Here is a 15,427-nt window from a genome sequence, read left to right as displayed (position 1 = left end):
CAATTTGTGCTTAATTTCCTCAAAGTAATACTTGAGTAAGGTCCTGATTGTAGCCTCTCATTTGATCTTTTAGTTCGTATTACCCATTTCTCTGTGAAGAATATTTCAAGAAACACAAAAGAAATCCTTCCTGTCAAACCATGACAACATATAAAGTAACATGATAAAGTCTTAAGCACCTTGGAGAAAGGTTCTTCAAGAACTTCTTTTTTTAATTGATTTTTAAAAAAAATAAATGACAGCAGAATGCATTACAATTTTATTACACATGTACAGCCCAATTTTTCATATCTCTGGTTGTATATAAAGTATGTTGACACCAATTCGTGTCTTCATACATGTACTTTGGAGAATGATGTCTATCACATTCCACCATCCTTGCTAATCCCCTGCCCCCACTTTCCCTCCCACCCCTCTGCCCTATCTAGAGTTCATTTTTTCCTCCCATGCTCTCCATCCCTACCCCACTATGAGTCGGCATCCTTATATCAGAGAAAACATTCAGCATTTGTTTTGGGGGGATTGGCTAACTTCACTTAGCATTATTTTCTCCAACACCATGCATTGACTTACAAATGCCATGATTTTATTTTATTTTTTTTAAATATTTATTATTTTAGTTTTCGGCAGACACAACATCTTTGTTTGTATGTGGTGCTGAGGATCGAACCCCGGGCCGCACGCATGCCAGGCAAGCGTGCTACCGCTTGAGCCACGTCCCCAGCCCTAAATGCCATGATTTTAAAGGTGCCAAAATCATGCATTAGAGAAAAGATAGCATCTCCAACAAATGGTGCTGGGAAAACTAGAAATCCATATGCAACAAAATGAAATTAAACCCCTATCTCTCACCCTGCACAAAACTCAACTCAAAGTGGATCAAGGACCTAGGAATTAAACCAGAGACTCTGCATCTAATGGAAGAAAAAGTAGGCCCTAATCTTCATCATGTGGGATTAGGCACCAACTTCCTTAATAAGACTTCTATAGCACAAGAATTAAAGCCAAGAATCAATAAATGGAATGGAATCAAACTAAAAAGTTTCTTCTCAGCAAAAGAAACAATCTGTGAGATGAATTGAGAGCCTACATCCTGGGAGCAAACTTTTACCCCTCACATCAGATAGAGCCCTAATCTCTAGGGTATATAAACAACTCTAAAAGCTAAGCACCAAAAAAACAAATAACCCAGTCAACAAATGGATCAAGGACCTGAACAGACACTTCTCACAAGAGGATATACAATCAATCAACAAATATATGAAAAAATGTTTCTCATCTCTAGCAATTAGAGAAATGCAAATCAAGACTACTCTAAGATATCATCTCACTCCAGTCAGAATGGCAGCTATTATGAAGACATAGAGCAATAAGTGTTGGAGAGGATGTGGGAAAAAGGTACACTCATACGTTGCTGGTGGAACTGCAAATTGGTGCAGCCAATATGGAAAGCAGTATGGAAGTTCCTTGGAAATCTGGGAATGGAACCACCATTTGACCCAGCTATCCCTCTTAAAAACAGCATTCTATAGGGACATAGCCACATCAATGTTTATAGCGCCCCAATTCACAATAGCTAAACTGTGGAGCCAACTTAGATGTCCTTTAGGGGATGAATGGATAAAAAAAATGTGGCATATAAGAACTTCTTTTTTGAGTTGCATACAATCTTTGGCCTTCACACTTTGCCCACCTTGTGGGGGATTTGTGAATATGATAAACTCCTCCAGTATTTCAATTGTCAGGTTGGCCCTTTAAGAAGTGATTGGCAGGTGGAAGCATACCCACTGGTTAATTCCAGGTGAAGAAGCAGAAAACACCCACCTGACAGCTGTTTTGATCTCTGTGATCAGAAACATTTTTGTTGGTTTACTCTTCTTTGATCCTTTCAGAAAATCTGAAGAACTTTCCATTTATTTGTACATTTATTATTTTGTTATTTCCAACTCCTCCACCTCCTTCTCTAACCTTCAGCACTTAAAATAAAATATTTAATCATTTTATAGCAGTATATAAGTAAAGAATAAATGGGTTGTTTTCATCTATTTGTAGTGACAATTTAAAGACTATTTTCTGCCAATTTTTTCTTGTTACTCCCACGCTACCTTTACCTCCAATATGTTTTTCTTCTAAAAATGACTCCAAATATGATACAGGTGTGCAGTAGACATATACACACTTTATCAATCAAGATAAGTCAATTATACTGTGGTAAGGAACAACTCCAAATCTCAGTTGCTTAAAGCAACAAAGCTTTATTCTTTGCTCATGATATATTTTTCTCATGTGTCAGCTGAGGGCTCTGCTTGATCTCATTTGGTTCTTGCCAAGGGACCCAGCCTGAGAGAGCAGCCCTTGTCCACATTACCTGTTGCCAAGTCAGAGGGTAGAGACAGCACAGCAAGAAATGCACTGATTCTAAACTTCTACCACGAAGACATATGCATCCCATTGCCATAAGTTTCTTTGGATGCAGCAACTCACATAACCAGATTTAACTTCAAAGGGTCAGATAAATAAAATTTTCTATAAGTAGGGCACTAAATATCAGGAAACAGTTATACAGTTTATTGTACATACTCAACTACAGTATTATAATGTATCTGCTAAGAGAGGAAATTTCTGCTCTTTTTTGCCTAGATGTTGTTTAGAAAAACATCTAAATCCTGAGATTCAAAGTCCCAAGCCACTGTCTCAACCTCACTTTGTATGTTTGGTTAACAGCTAATGGTGTCACATTTTGTAGATAAATAAAGGTCATCATCTGATTAAATGAGTATGTTTCAGACCACAGGAAAATGTGTGACATGGTTACCAAGGTTCTTCACTTATAATGAAGCTCTGAAAATGTCACCAGGGGAAACCAAGGGCCAATTTCAGGCAGGGAGAATCCATTGCAATTGTGATTGTGCAATGGTAATTAGGCAATTGTTTGTATTCCTCTTCCCCAGTTTTATAGATGTTGGGAAATGTGCTGTTTCTTTTAACACAAATTCTGTGTGGCTTAGAAAGATATTTGGGGCACATGAGAAAATGAAATTGGAGTGGGAATAGTAAAAGGATAACTTGAGATCAGGAATTTTGGATTTTCCAGTGTAATTTGAGAAATCAGGCAGTTTAGTCAGTTGCCAATCAAGTGTGGCTTGTATACACAATTTTCTCCAGTACTACCTTTCCATCGTGGTCATTTGCACAGATGAGACTTAGATTATTTCTTACCTAGACTATAGCACTACTTTTCTTTTTTACCTCCAACTCTACTCTCTACTTCAACTTCTGAGTTATCTCACCGAGTTATCAGCCCAGTTTTGATGATAAAAGTTGTGTCATCAGAAAAGAGTTTACAGACTCCTTACCACTTACCAAATGAAGTTCAACCTTTTCTCAACAACCTGAGGCCAATGTGCTTTCCAGTTTTTATATTCCCATGCACTGCTAAGTTTCAATAACGTAAGTAAATGATACTAGTGAAATTTTCCCAGTTGCAAACATCCTCTTATTTTGAAAAATATATAAACATCCATCCTTCCCCACAAATTTAAGTCTGTCAGATTACAAAAGATCCTTGGTAAACTCAAAACTACAATTAGGCTACCTGATAAAAATAAAAGACAAAAACATCTGTAGTCATGTCTTGATGAGGAGTTAATGTGTTGCATTCAAAGAAACAAAGATGGATCTCTTAAAATTTATGGCAAAATATCAGGTCTCATGTCAGAGTGAAGCCAAAAGAAGAGGAGATGATCAGATTTTTCTATAATCATAGCAAAGTGGTGAATTACATCAGTGCCCAAACATGAACATATCCTTAAAAGCAAAACTCATTTTAGACCACAGCAAGAAATCAACTGCAATTTCAGTTAAGATTTATTTAAATGCAATTTTAACAAATTGTCCCAATTGACTTGCCTGAGTAAGGAACAGTTTATACTAATGATTAGAAAAAAAAATGGTGTCCTCACTGGTTTAAAACAGAGTGAGATCATTTTTAAAAAATCATAGCGGATTATTTTGTTTATAATGTTTCATGTCTTCTCCCCCCAATCCCCCAATCTGCCCTAGTTCTTGTGCCCACACTTTTCATTTCACTCTCCGGAAACCCTAGCTCTCTAATAAACAAATCTATATTTTCAAAATTATCTTCCTGCACTTTCTGCTCATAACCAAATTTAACTTCCCTGTGATTATTTCCTTGATAGCTCCTTTTAATCCAAGTTGCATATTTTCTAATTTCCCAAGTACGCTATTATTGGGAGTAGATCCATTTCCAGACAGGTGTTTTCCTACCCTCTGTAAATCCTGGACCTTCTTGGCTTCATGTCATGTAGCCTTTCCCCTCTCAACCCTCTTCATTGCTGTTATAATCTGCCAACCTTCTGTATACCATCTGCGATTTCCCTCAGACATTGTGATTTCCTTCAGACATCTTCAACCTCTTACTTTTTCTAACCCACAAACTCTTAGCAAATTATTTTACCTCCTATTTGGGGAAAGTAAACCATTTTATTTAACCTCAACCTCTATACCAAATCCCTAATCTATTCTTTTCTCTCCTTTGTGTTTCAATATGAAGAGTGTCCTTTACCATCAAAAGCAACTCATCCATCTAAACTGAGGTTCATCTCCTCTGAAGTCTCCTTACGGGTTATGCACTGTGAACTGACTCTCTCTCAGTCTCCTTCCCTCCCTGACTCCCTCTTCTTCCCTTACCTACTGTACCCTAGAACTTAACCATATTCACCTCTTTCCTCTCAAAACTTAAAAAGAAAACAAACAAAAAACCCATAGTCCTTTCCATCATCATGCTATGTCTCTCCTCCCTTCTACTGTTAAAATTCTTTTTTCTCTTTCCTGTCTTTTTTCTTTTGGATTTATTATTTCCCTCCTATTCTTTATTCTAAATATGGCACCTGGGCCCACCATCCCATTGATATTCCTCTTTGCAAGGACATCATTGATCTCTATGATAATACATTCTATTAATGCATTTGCATTCTCAGTTTATGCAATGACTCAGTATCTCTCTATGGCTTCCTAGCAAACACATCTGATGGTCCACACAGGTCCCTTTAAATCAGCTTTCTCAGTCTGTGGGCCTTTCCCCTGGTTTTAGTCTGCCTTTGCTTCCAAGGGCCATTCAGAGGTCTTTCTTTAGGGCTTTGGAGTTGGTCCTATTGAACTGCTGGAATGACTCTTAAGAACATGGGAAAAAAACAACAACAACTGACTCACATTCAGTGAGCTGGTAATGCCAAAACAGCCTCATCCAACTTCTAAGGAAGAAACCTAAAGGCCTGGAGTTGTGGGCATGCTAAAATGGTTCTATATAAAACCTGAGAACTTGCTCAATAATGAAGGTGGGAAAAAAAAAAACCCAGTTCATAGGTACATCAGCTTGATATCCTGGCATAAACTAAAATAAGTTGCTCTTGCACTATATTTCACCTAGTAGGGTTCCAGTTTTAAATAGTTAGCATGCCTAATGGTTTACTTTGTGTGAAGAAAGTGGAGGCTTGAAGAAAAGGATATACATGGACTCCTGAGCAGTGAAGAAAGTCTCATTTGGAACTGGATAATTTGGACTGGAAGACTGGTAACAAAGAGGACTGGAATGCATAGACCTATGAGAATGGCCACACAACGTGTATCATGTGTTAATGTCCATCAGGAAGTATTTATATGGAAGAGGCACTACAAAACTGGTCAGACAGGATGACTCAGTTGATTGGTAGCCTTGGCCATACCAGAGCTGGCACACACTGAGTCTTTTCACAGAATATCACGTGGGTACAAAAATAAGCTGTCCCTCCCACCAATGCAAAACTAGTTATTGCTATTGCTACATTCCAACCTATCAAAAATAAACATGATGAGAAATGAATTGTTGCCTTACTAATATCTCAAATGAAGACAAACACACCATTTCATTGAAAATCCTTTTCTTTCTACCCTGGAAAATAATGATTTGTTTTGTTCAGGAAAAACAGGTTTTCTGGTTATAGGTTTTCCTTCCCTCCCACAGGGCCTTGGCCAGTACCCACAATTCAAAGACCCATAGAGTACTTGACTTACAGTCATAGGATCCTGAATAATACTGCCTAAGGACAAAGGGCCAAATTTATAACAAGGAATGTCGCACAATGTGTTAATGAGCCTAAATCTACTGGTTCCTACACACTGAATAACCCAGACATTGCTGGACTGGGAGAGATTGGAATAACCTCTTGAAGGCACAACTGAGGTGCCAGCTTGGAGAAGATATCCTGTGAGGTTGGGGTGTTGTGTTAATTGTTGTTGATAACTTATGTCTATGGTTATTACTTTGTGGGGCCACATATCCAGTGGTAGATTATATGAATCCAGAAGCAAATGGGCACAATTAGAAAGAATTCATATACCCAGAGACCCACCTGTCACTTAGAAAATGTTTGCTTCTGGGAATTCAGACCTAAGACAAGTAATTATCTACTCTATGTGACAAATGCCAAATCTATTGTCTGAACCACAACTTTTCCATTAGTTCCAAATCCTAATATCTAATCACCTACCTTATATTCAAATTTAACAACTCACAAGAACCTGAAACCTAATATCTAACTTGGCACTCAACCATCTCTCTTCCTAGAAATGTCAATATAAGTAAGGTTGTCATCTACTCAGGACATAAACCAGAAACTTGGAGTCCTCTTTAAAATATCTCCTTTATCTATCATATCCAATCAACTATCATATTTTACCAATTCTGTTCTAAATATTATTCCTACTTTCCAAAAAAAGGGGAGTATTATTAGCATTTCAGACCAGTCCTACTGTCACCACCCAATCCTACTGCTGCCTTTTCTCCATTGGATCATTGGAATAGTTTCCATAGTACAGCCTCTCAAAGGATCTCTAGTGATTCCATCTTTGGATATTCGTACAGTTGTATAGCCTCTATTTTTTATTCTAATAAATAGCATCTAGCCAAAATAATGGGATGTCACTTCCAAGAAACGTTACTAGAAGTCTCTGAATTTCATGTTGTTTTCAGTCTTGTTTGCTTGTTCTGAGGGAAGCCAGATGCTGTGTTATGAATGAATGCTTTCTGATTGTGCCCATGACAACTGAGGGAAGCCTCCTGTAATGGTTAATGTGAACTGTCAACTTGATTGGATTCAGAGATACAAGAGAATTAAGAGGCTTCTGGGTGTGTCAATGAGGGTGTGTCTAGGAATGATTGGCATGTGGGATAGCAAACTGAAGTGGATATCCTCCCTGAGCATGGGAAGCAATCCAGTGGGATGGTGGCTTGGATGGAATAAAAGATGGAAGAACACAGAAGTAGCAGCAGATAGATGCAAGCTCAATTCTCCATGAGTGCATTCTTGATTGCTGTTGCAATAGCCTAGGACATCAGACTCTCACTCCTTCACTCTTCCAAAATGGACTCTGCCAGTGGTTCTCCAGGGAGTTTCCAGAAAACCTTCTGTCTCAGACTTGGATAGCACCATTGATCCTTCTTGTTCTGAGGCTTCAGATTCTTGGACTGTGTAGCTACAGGTTGCTCCAGCTCTCCAGATGCAGACGATCATTGTGAACTATGTGACTTCTGGTCATGTAAGCCAATCAAATAACTTCCCTTTTATTTATAATCATACTTTCTATTAACTCTGTTCCTCTAGAGAAACCTGGCTAAACACAGTCACAGACAACAAAGAACTGCAATTCCCAATTCAACAGCACATAAGGAACCAAAGTCTTCCAAGAGCCACATGAGCCACATGGATGTGGAGCCTTACCCAATTGAGCCTTCAGATGTGATGGTAGATCTTGATGAGACCTTGAGCCAGTGGCACCAGGTGAGCTGTGCATGGACTCCTGAATCCCAGAAACTGTAAGAGGAGTGTTTGTTTTGGGTTTGGGGGTATTTAATTACACAGCAATAGATTCTGAATATAGTTTCCTAACTGGTCTCCATCTTCATTGTCTTCTCCAATCAATCTCCTCACAGAAGCCAAAGACTTACTTTAAAAGTAAAAATATAATTGTGTCATTTCCTATTGAAAATTTTCATATCACCTCCATTGCTATTGGAATTAAGCCCCAAATCCCTGCTCTGGCTTCGGAAACCCCCATCTTCTGGCCCCTGCTTTCTTTGGAGCCTTATTTCCTGTGGCCCATCCCTCATCTACCTTGCTCCAACCACATAGGTCTTTTTCCAATTTTTGGTGGCCATTGTTTGTTTTTAACACGTTATGTTTCTTCCTTCCCTAAACACACTGTTCTTTGTGCCTATAGTGTGCATCCCCTTACTCTCTATCTGGCTCATTGCTAATTTTCTCTTAGATCCCTCTAAGATGTCAAAAGTCTCTGTAGTTTTTACTGAGCTACCCCAGACTCAGTGAGCCCACCCAGCCATCCCATAATACTAACACAGAACAGACATTATTATCGCCTGTGCTGCTTGACTTTTCTAATAGCATGTAAAAGGGAAAGCAGGTGAAAAGGAAGATAAAAGAGGACAGAGGACGTAACTCTCTTGTTCATATCTGTATCACTGGGGCTAGAACAGTGTATGGTACATGTAAAGAGCTTTATTTTATGAAGAAAGGGAAGAAATGAATAGAATTACTGATAAAAATTTAACACTACATTATAAATATGGTCATTTATTTTGAATCACTTAAAAAAAAAGTGGGAAGCATACTGAAAGGCATCCAATGTTTTATCTGCCAAATGTAAAAGACTGATTGTTCTTGTTAAAGCTTTTCTAACTTGTGACATGAATGCTATATGGATTACAGACTTTGGATATTCAATGCATGTGTTTGTTCAATAAGTCTTTCTCTCAATAAATATTTATTGAAAGTTGTACTATGACAGAGAATTTCCTAGACCTTGAATATCAAGGATAGTAACAAAGTTTCTGGCCTGAGCCACAGAGTGGATGGTGGTGCCTTTATTTGGGATAGGAAAGGATAGGGATGGGCAGATTTATGGCAAATGCAAAAATTCTTTTAATAAATAAAAAGCATTATAAAAGCACACATTGTTGTTTAACAATCATCCTTATTATTTCTATTATTGAACCAAAATGATTATCAGTTTTAAGAAATTAAATTCAGAGTCCTGAAAAAAAATGTCATATCAAAAAAGACCAGACATCTAGCTGTGGCTGCTTAGCTAAATAGCCTTGAGTAAACTCCCTCTTTTCTCTTGGCCTCACATTGTTCATTTATAAGATAAGGTCTAAATGTCATATTAGCTTTCTTCTGGCCTAAAAATTCTATTTGTGTGAACATTCTCAAAAGGCAGGAATCTAAATTCTATACATGTATTCTGTTTTCATGGGAGTTTTAAGAGTTTTGAAGAGAATGACTAAGCAGCTGCAAATACAGAGTGCCCGTGACCTGGCACTTCTACCCTAGGTATTTATGCAAGAGAAATGATAACTAATGCTTAAAGAAAAACCTGCCTGTGAATGCTTATACTAGCTTTATTAATAATCATCAAAAACTGAAAAAAACCCAACAATCCCCCAACCAGTGAATGGATAAGCAGACTGTGGCATATCCACAGAATGGAACACTAACCAGCAGTTAAAATAACGAACTATTGATACATGAAACAACATGGATGAGTTTCAAATGCACTATGCTAGGTGAAGGAATCCAGACTCAAAAGGTTATGCATTGTATATTTTATTTATTTAATGTTCCAGAAAGGGCAAAACCATAAGGCCAGTGAACAAATAAATAGTTGCCAAGGGATGGGATGGGGCAGTGGTTTTCTACAAAGGTGTATAACAAAGGAATATTTGGGGGTGATGGTACTTCACTGGATTGGGGTGATTTTATACAACTCTATTCATTTGTTAAAATTCAATGAACTGTTTGCCAAAAGAAATGAATTTTACTGAATGCAATGTTTTTAATGATAGAAAAAAATATAGTGTGTCCTAAGAGATGTTGTGCCATGTGCTTACACTGAGTTAGGAAGAGCAAGTGAAAGGGAAGATAAAAAGAGAACAATTATAATGGGCCTGACACTAAGGCAAAAGCCCCAATAGGCCTAGAATCAATATACAATCTCATTCACCCTGTAGTCCCTTTTCCTGGCAGATTTGCATCAGTAAAATGGTACAGTCCAGGAATTCACCCAATACATTTATTAAGCAAGCATAGATTAAGGACCCTATAAGTTAAAAAGCTCTTTGTGGAGAAGAAAATTAGTATAAATCTGGAGGTCACTGAAGCTTGTCTAAACCACCAGAGCCAGTGAGACTAGAACAACTCATTGTTCCACATCATCTCCCACAGCAATAGCAGGTTGATTGAATCTAAAAGAGAGAGGTCAGAATTCTAAACTGGAAAAGAAAGTAATTTGCAAAATACAAATTGCATTTCATTTCTCTATCCTTCTCATATACATAAGCACATCAGGCCAGAGCAGCCCAACAGAACAGAACAAGGCTGTTCAGCTGAGCATCTGTGTTGAAATACTGACCCCTTGTGTCTAAAAGACATTAAATCATGGGATTCAGTGATCAGCCACTTAACCTGATTTTTCAGCTGTGTTTGTGTAAATGATAATAAAAGAACCAATACAAACGATTTCCAATATAATTCAACCTGGGAAATCATGCCTGGCTCAAAAGATATATGTTGGATTTGCTTCCATTGACCTCAGCCTACCTGCCACCCACTTCCTAAGTTTTAGTCACCTGTTCCATTTCTCCCAGGAAAAAAAAAAATCATCAAAAGCAAATTAAGCCAGCCTATCAAAACCAAGCAAAAAAATAAACAAGAACATGAAGAAAAAGTAAAATATGCTTAACTTCTCATTAAGTCACAGTCCAATTAGACTATTTGCTCAGCCTGCAACCTGATTCTCATTCATTCTAATCTGAATTTTTTCATGGGATATGGCAGCTGTTTGATTTCATGGTTAATACATCAATTTATATCTCATACCACTTCATTGATATCTTGGAGAACAAACGGGATTAACATTCAAAAAAAGAGAACTATTGTACATGAGGAAAATCTATGGGAGAAATTGTCCAATCTTGCATTTGTGTATATATTTGTTTGGATAATATGCTATAAGAGAATAATCTTCCATTGTCTTTCCACCCTAATACTGGCTTCCTTCCTAGATATACTATCGCACTAGCAGAAAGTGTCTATGACTCCTCTTCATTTTTTTTTAGGGCTTGTTGTTCTGACCTTAATCTTGTCCCCTGGTCGAATTCCAAAGTACTTGAAATGTGGTTTTGCCTTTAAGCTACTATCCTGACAAAGACAGAGCTATTAGTTCTATTAAGGCCACAAAGGTAAACTGTAAAGCAATATTCAAATGCAGGTTTCAGTCCAAGTCCTCAGTCAGTCATTAATTCATTTAATGAATAAGTATTGAGCACTCATTTCTCCAAGTGCTAGGATGAATAAACAGAAATCCCTACCTTCACAGAGCTCACATTCCAGCTGGAGAGATAGTAATAAACTTAGAGCAAATTAGTAGATTATAGAGCACAATACAGCAAGATAGGGTAGGTCAACAGGAAGAGTTACAGTTTTAAATACAGCATTGTATTAAATCTGAGATATCAATATTTGTAAATCATGCAATTATTTTGGGGACCACTAAGAAAACTAATGTCAATTAAGTTGTGCTTCATTCCCTAAAATGATAGTCTCGCTGCTTTTAGAAACATTCATTTCTTCTCAGGGATTGGCAGTTTCTTCCTCTGCTTTCAACTACAATGCTTAGCAAATTATAGGCCATACTTCATGTATCTCTCAAGCAAATGAAACTCAGCTTTTTCTACTCTGGGGCAGCCTTCTTATGTAAAGTACCCAGTTGTTGCTTTAAAGGGAAGTCAAGAACGAGTAATGTAGTAGCATCATTACTGTAAAAGCTAAAGGATATTTTAACTCTCCCCTCCACCCTACCAAAGAGAAAAAAAAAAAGTAGAAAGGAGCTAATTTTAAAATATAAAACAAAGCTTAACAGAAAATATTTAGTATCTTTTTTAAAAAAAAGTAATAAATTATCCTGATTTTCTTGTCATGAATAATTATAGTATTTATTTTGTCCAGGTGAAATCCATTTGACAAATTGCAATCTAGATCTGAGGACTTCTGAGGACTTCAAATTATTCACTAGTTTACCCTCAAAGAATTTTCAAAATCTGTGTGTGCCTTATTTTTTAACTGAAGTTAAAATTTTCATCATCATTTAAATAATTGCAAATGATGTATGGGTGTGTTGTAAATGTTGCTATTTTAAAATAAAACTGTCAGAGCTCTTTTTAGAGATAGGGAATTGTGATCATTCTTCTAGTGACAAAATATTTGCTTCAAAACCAAATGTAAGATCATTGCCCTCTTCCCACGCCTTTCTTCACACACAATAACTTTTTGTCTCAATGCTCACAGTATCATAATTTTTAAAGATATTTTAAGTGGTAATGAAATCAACTCATGCAGTACCCAAAATGCACTTAACTCAGTGAAGCAATGCTAATGTGAGCAACTACAACCATGGTCCTGTGGGCTCAGGGTATTGGTAGTGTGGCCAACGTGATGAGAAACACATTCTGTCTTCAGAGATGTGGGAATATGGCGAATGTATAGCTTAGCATTAAGGAGATATTGCTGGTTGATCTCCTTGAGAGAAAAAAACATGGATAGCTATGAGGAAAGAGATAATCTATGCAAGAGAGAGGAAGAGAGATATTAATTCAGTCTTATTGATGTGTCTAACTGCCTTTCTGCTCTAGAATTAGAAATTATCCTTTAACAAGTCACCCAACATACCTGAAATTTGGGGCTATCTTAAAGGAAGGCAGCCAATGGAAAGCCAGGTCACAATGGGTCTCCTAAGGACTGTAGTTTCTGAAGCTGTCTTCCCAGGTCGGCAGCATTAGCCTCACCTGAGCACTTCTTTGAAATGTAGATTCTCAGGTCTCAATCCAGGCCTGCTGAATCAGAAGATTTTGGGGTGGGTTCGCACTCAGTATCTTAGCAAGAGTTCACAGATAAATTCAGTTATTCCATTCATTGCCTGTTATCCAATTTGTTTGTGTCCACATCTAAATGTCCAGCAGGCTCTTCTCAGGTGTATTCACCTGAGAAGAAACCCTATGTATCTGCTTGAGCCAGAATTTCCAGGACAGCACTCTTTAAGGTCATCTCAGTGGTGGCAGCAACAGTTCCAACTAGCAAGAATTTCTAAGAGGAAGATAGATCCTGGGGAATGAGAACCCTGGATTCAGTTCAGTCTCACATGGACAGTGGTACACTACCACCCTTGTTGTTAAGCTTAGGGGATTTGAGTTGGTTTTACTGAGGTATTATTTTCTAAGGGGAAGGTAATTTGGGGTTGGAAGAAGGTGTTAATAACACTACATCCCTTCACAATATCAGATCTTAAATTATACTATAGAGCTATAATAACAAAAAAGGCATGGTATTGGCAGAAAAATAGAATTGAAGACTGAAGGACTTAAAATCACCATACTACAGTGACTTAGCCACATCAGTGTTTCTAGTAGCTCAATTCACAATAGCCAAGCTATGGAACCAACATAGGTGCCCTTCAACAGATTAATGGATAAAGAAAATGTGGTATGTGTGTGTGTGTGTATATATATATATATATATATATATATATATGCCCTTCAACAGATTAATGGATAAAGAAAATGTGGTATGTGTGTGTGTATATATATATATATATATTCCATATGTGTATGAATATATATATATATATATATATATATATATATATATTCCATTGTATATACATATATACAATGGAATATTAACCAGCCTTAAAGAAGAATGAAATTATGGCATTTAGACCAGTAATGGATGGTGCTAGAGAATACCATGCTAAGTAAAATAAGCCAACATCCAGGACAGCACACACACAAAAAAAACCAAAGGCCAAATATTCTCTCTGATATGTAGATGCTAACCTATAACAAGGGAGGCAGGGAGGGGAAGTATAGAAGTTCACTGGATTAGACAAGGGGAATGAAAGAAAGGGAGAGAGATGGGAATAGGAAAGAGTAGAATGAATTGGACACAACTTTCCTATGCTCCCATATGAATACACAACCCGTAAACTCCAAATGATGTTCAACCACAAGAATGGGATCAAAATTGTCATGGTTGCACCCCATGCATGCACCCTACTGTGATGTATATCTAAAAACAGCAACAACAAAAATACCACAATATCATAAGAAGAAAGAAACTTCTTCCTTTCTAATTCTCCTATATATCTCATGGTGCCTGGAGAAAGTCACCATTCAGTATCTTTGACACATCTCTAACACTTAGGCGAAAAAGAGAGAAACAGAGAGAAAGCCATTTAGCCTCAGGGCCTTTCAGGCTCAAATGTCTAGCTAGAATTGAATATTAATTGCTTGGTTTTGCCATTATTTCTTTTCGTGGTTACCATCTACTATGGCAGAATCACTGGTTTTCCATTTGTAGTCATTATCTAACAGTTCCACTTATATAAAATCTATTTAAGTGAAAGATGCATCATTTGAAAGAAAAACATTTATAAAATTATAGTGAGGTTGTTTGAGGATATGGTATGTAAATGGGAACCACTATATTAAGGAAGACTGTGGGTTGTTACCTAGGCATTTACACTGAAGAGACTTCAAATTCAAAAAAGAAAATTATTATTCCTAATTTAACCTTCAAACTCTCTTTCAGTAAAGCTTATACATAGTGCCTTGGGTGTGACTTAATCTTTTATAATCACTTTTCTCTTTTTTCCATGTTGTCTATTGGTACATTATAATCATACATAATGGTGGGAATTGTTGTTACATATTCATACATGCACACAATATAAAAATATAATTTGGCCATTTAATTCCCCAGTTTCCCCTTTCCCTCTCCTCCTTCCTTCCCCTGGTCCTTTTGTCCATTTCTTCTATATTTGTCCATTTCCTTCAATTTTCATGAGATTACCCCCCACTTTTATTTTCCTTTTTCCTATCTAGCTTCCACATATAAGAGAAAACATACAACTCTTGCCTATCTGAGTTTGGCTTATTTAGCTTAGCATAATGTTCTCAAGTCCCATTCATTTTCCTGCAAATGACATGATTTCATTATGACTGAATAGAACTCCATTGTGTACATATACCAAAGTTTCTTTTTTTTTTTAAAGAGAGAGAGAGAGAGAATTTTTTAATATTTATTTTTTAGTTTTTGGTGCACACAACATCTTTATTTTTTATGTAGTGCTGAAGAACGAACCCAGCGCCCCATGCATGCCAGGTAAGCGCATTACCACTTGAGCCACATCCCCAGCCCCCACATTTTCTTTATCCATTCTTCCATTGATAGACACCAAGGTTGTTCCATAGTTTGGCTACTGTGAATTGTGCTACTATAAACATGGATATGCATGTATC

The 15,427-nt window shown here is 37.2% G+C and overlaps 1 long non-coding RNA gene across 2 annotated transcripts in view; it reads right to left on the bottom strand.

Moving 5' to 3' along the window:
- The window catches only part of LOC125619071, a 344,675-nt gene that overhangs the window by 98,951 nt on the left and 230,297 nt on the right, over window positions 1-15,427 (bottom strand). For both annotated transcript variants that reach the window (XR_007350555.1, XR_007350556.1), the window contains one exon: window positions 12,801-12,961. This is a non-coding gene — a long non-coding RNA (uncharacterized LOC125619071). The remainder of the gene's footprint in view (window positions 1-12,800; window positions 12,962-15,427) is intronic.

The sequence above is a fragment of the Marmota marmota genome, unplaced genomic scaffold (genome assembly GCF_001458135.2).
Source record: "Marmota marmota marmota unplaced genomic scaffold, marMar, whole genome shotgun sequence".
In the NCBI taxonomy this organism is placed as follows: domain Eukaryota; kingdom Metazoa; phylum Chordata; class Mammalia; order Rodentia; family Sciuridae; genus Marmota; species Marmota marmota.
Note: the sequence above shows the minus strand (reverse complement) of the source record. Positions and strands in the feature narration are given on the sequence as shown.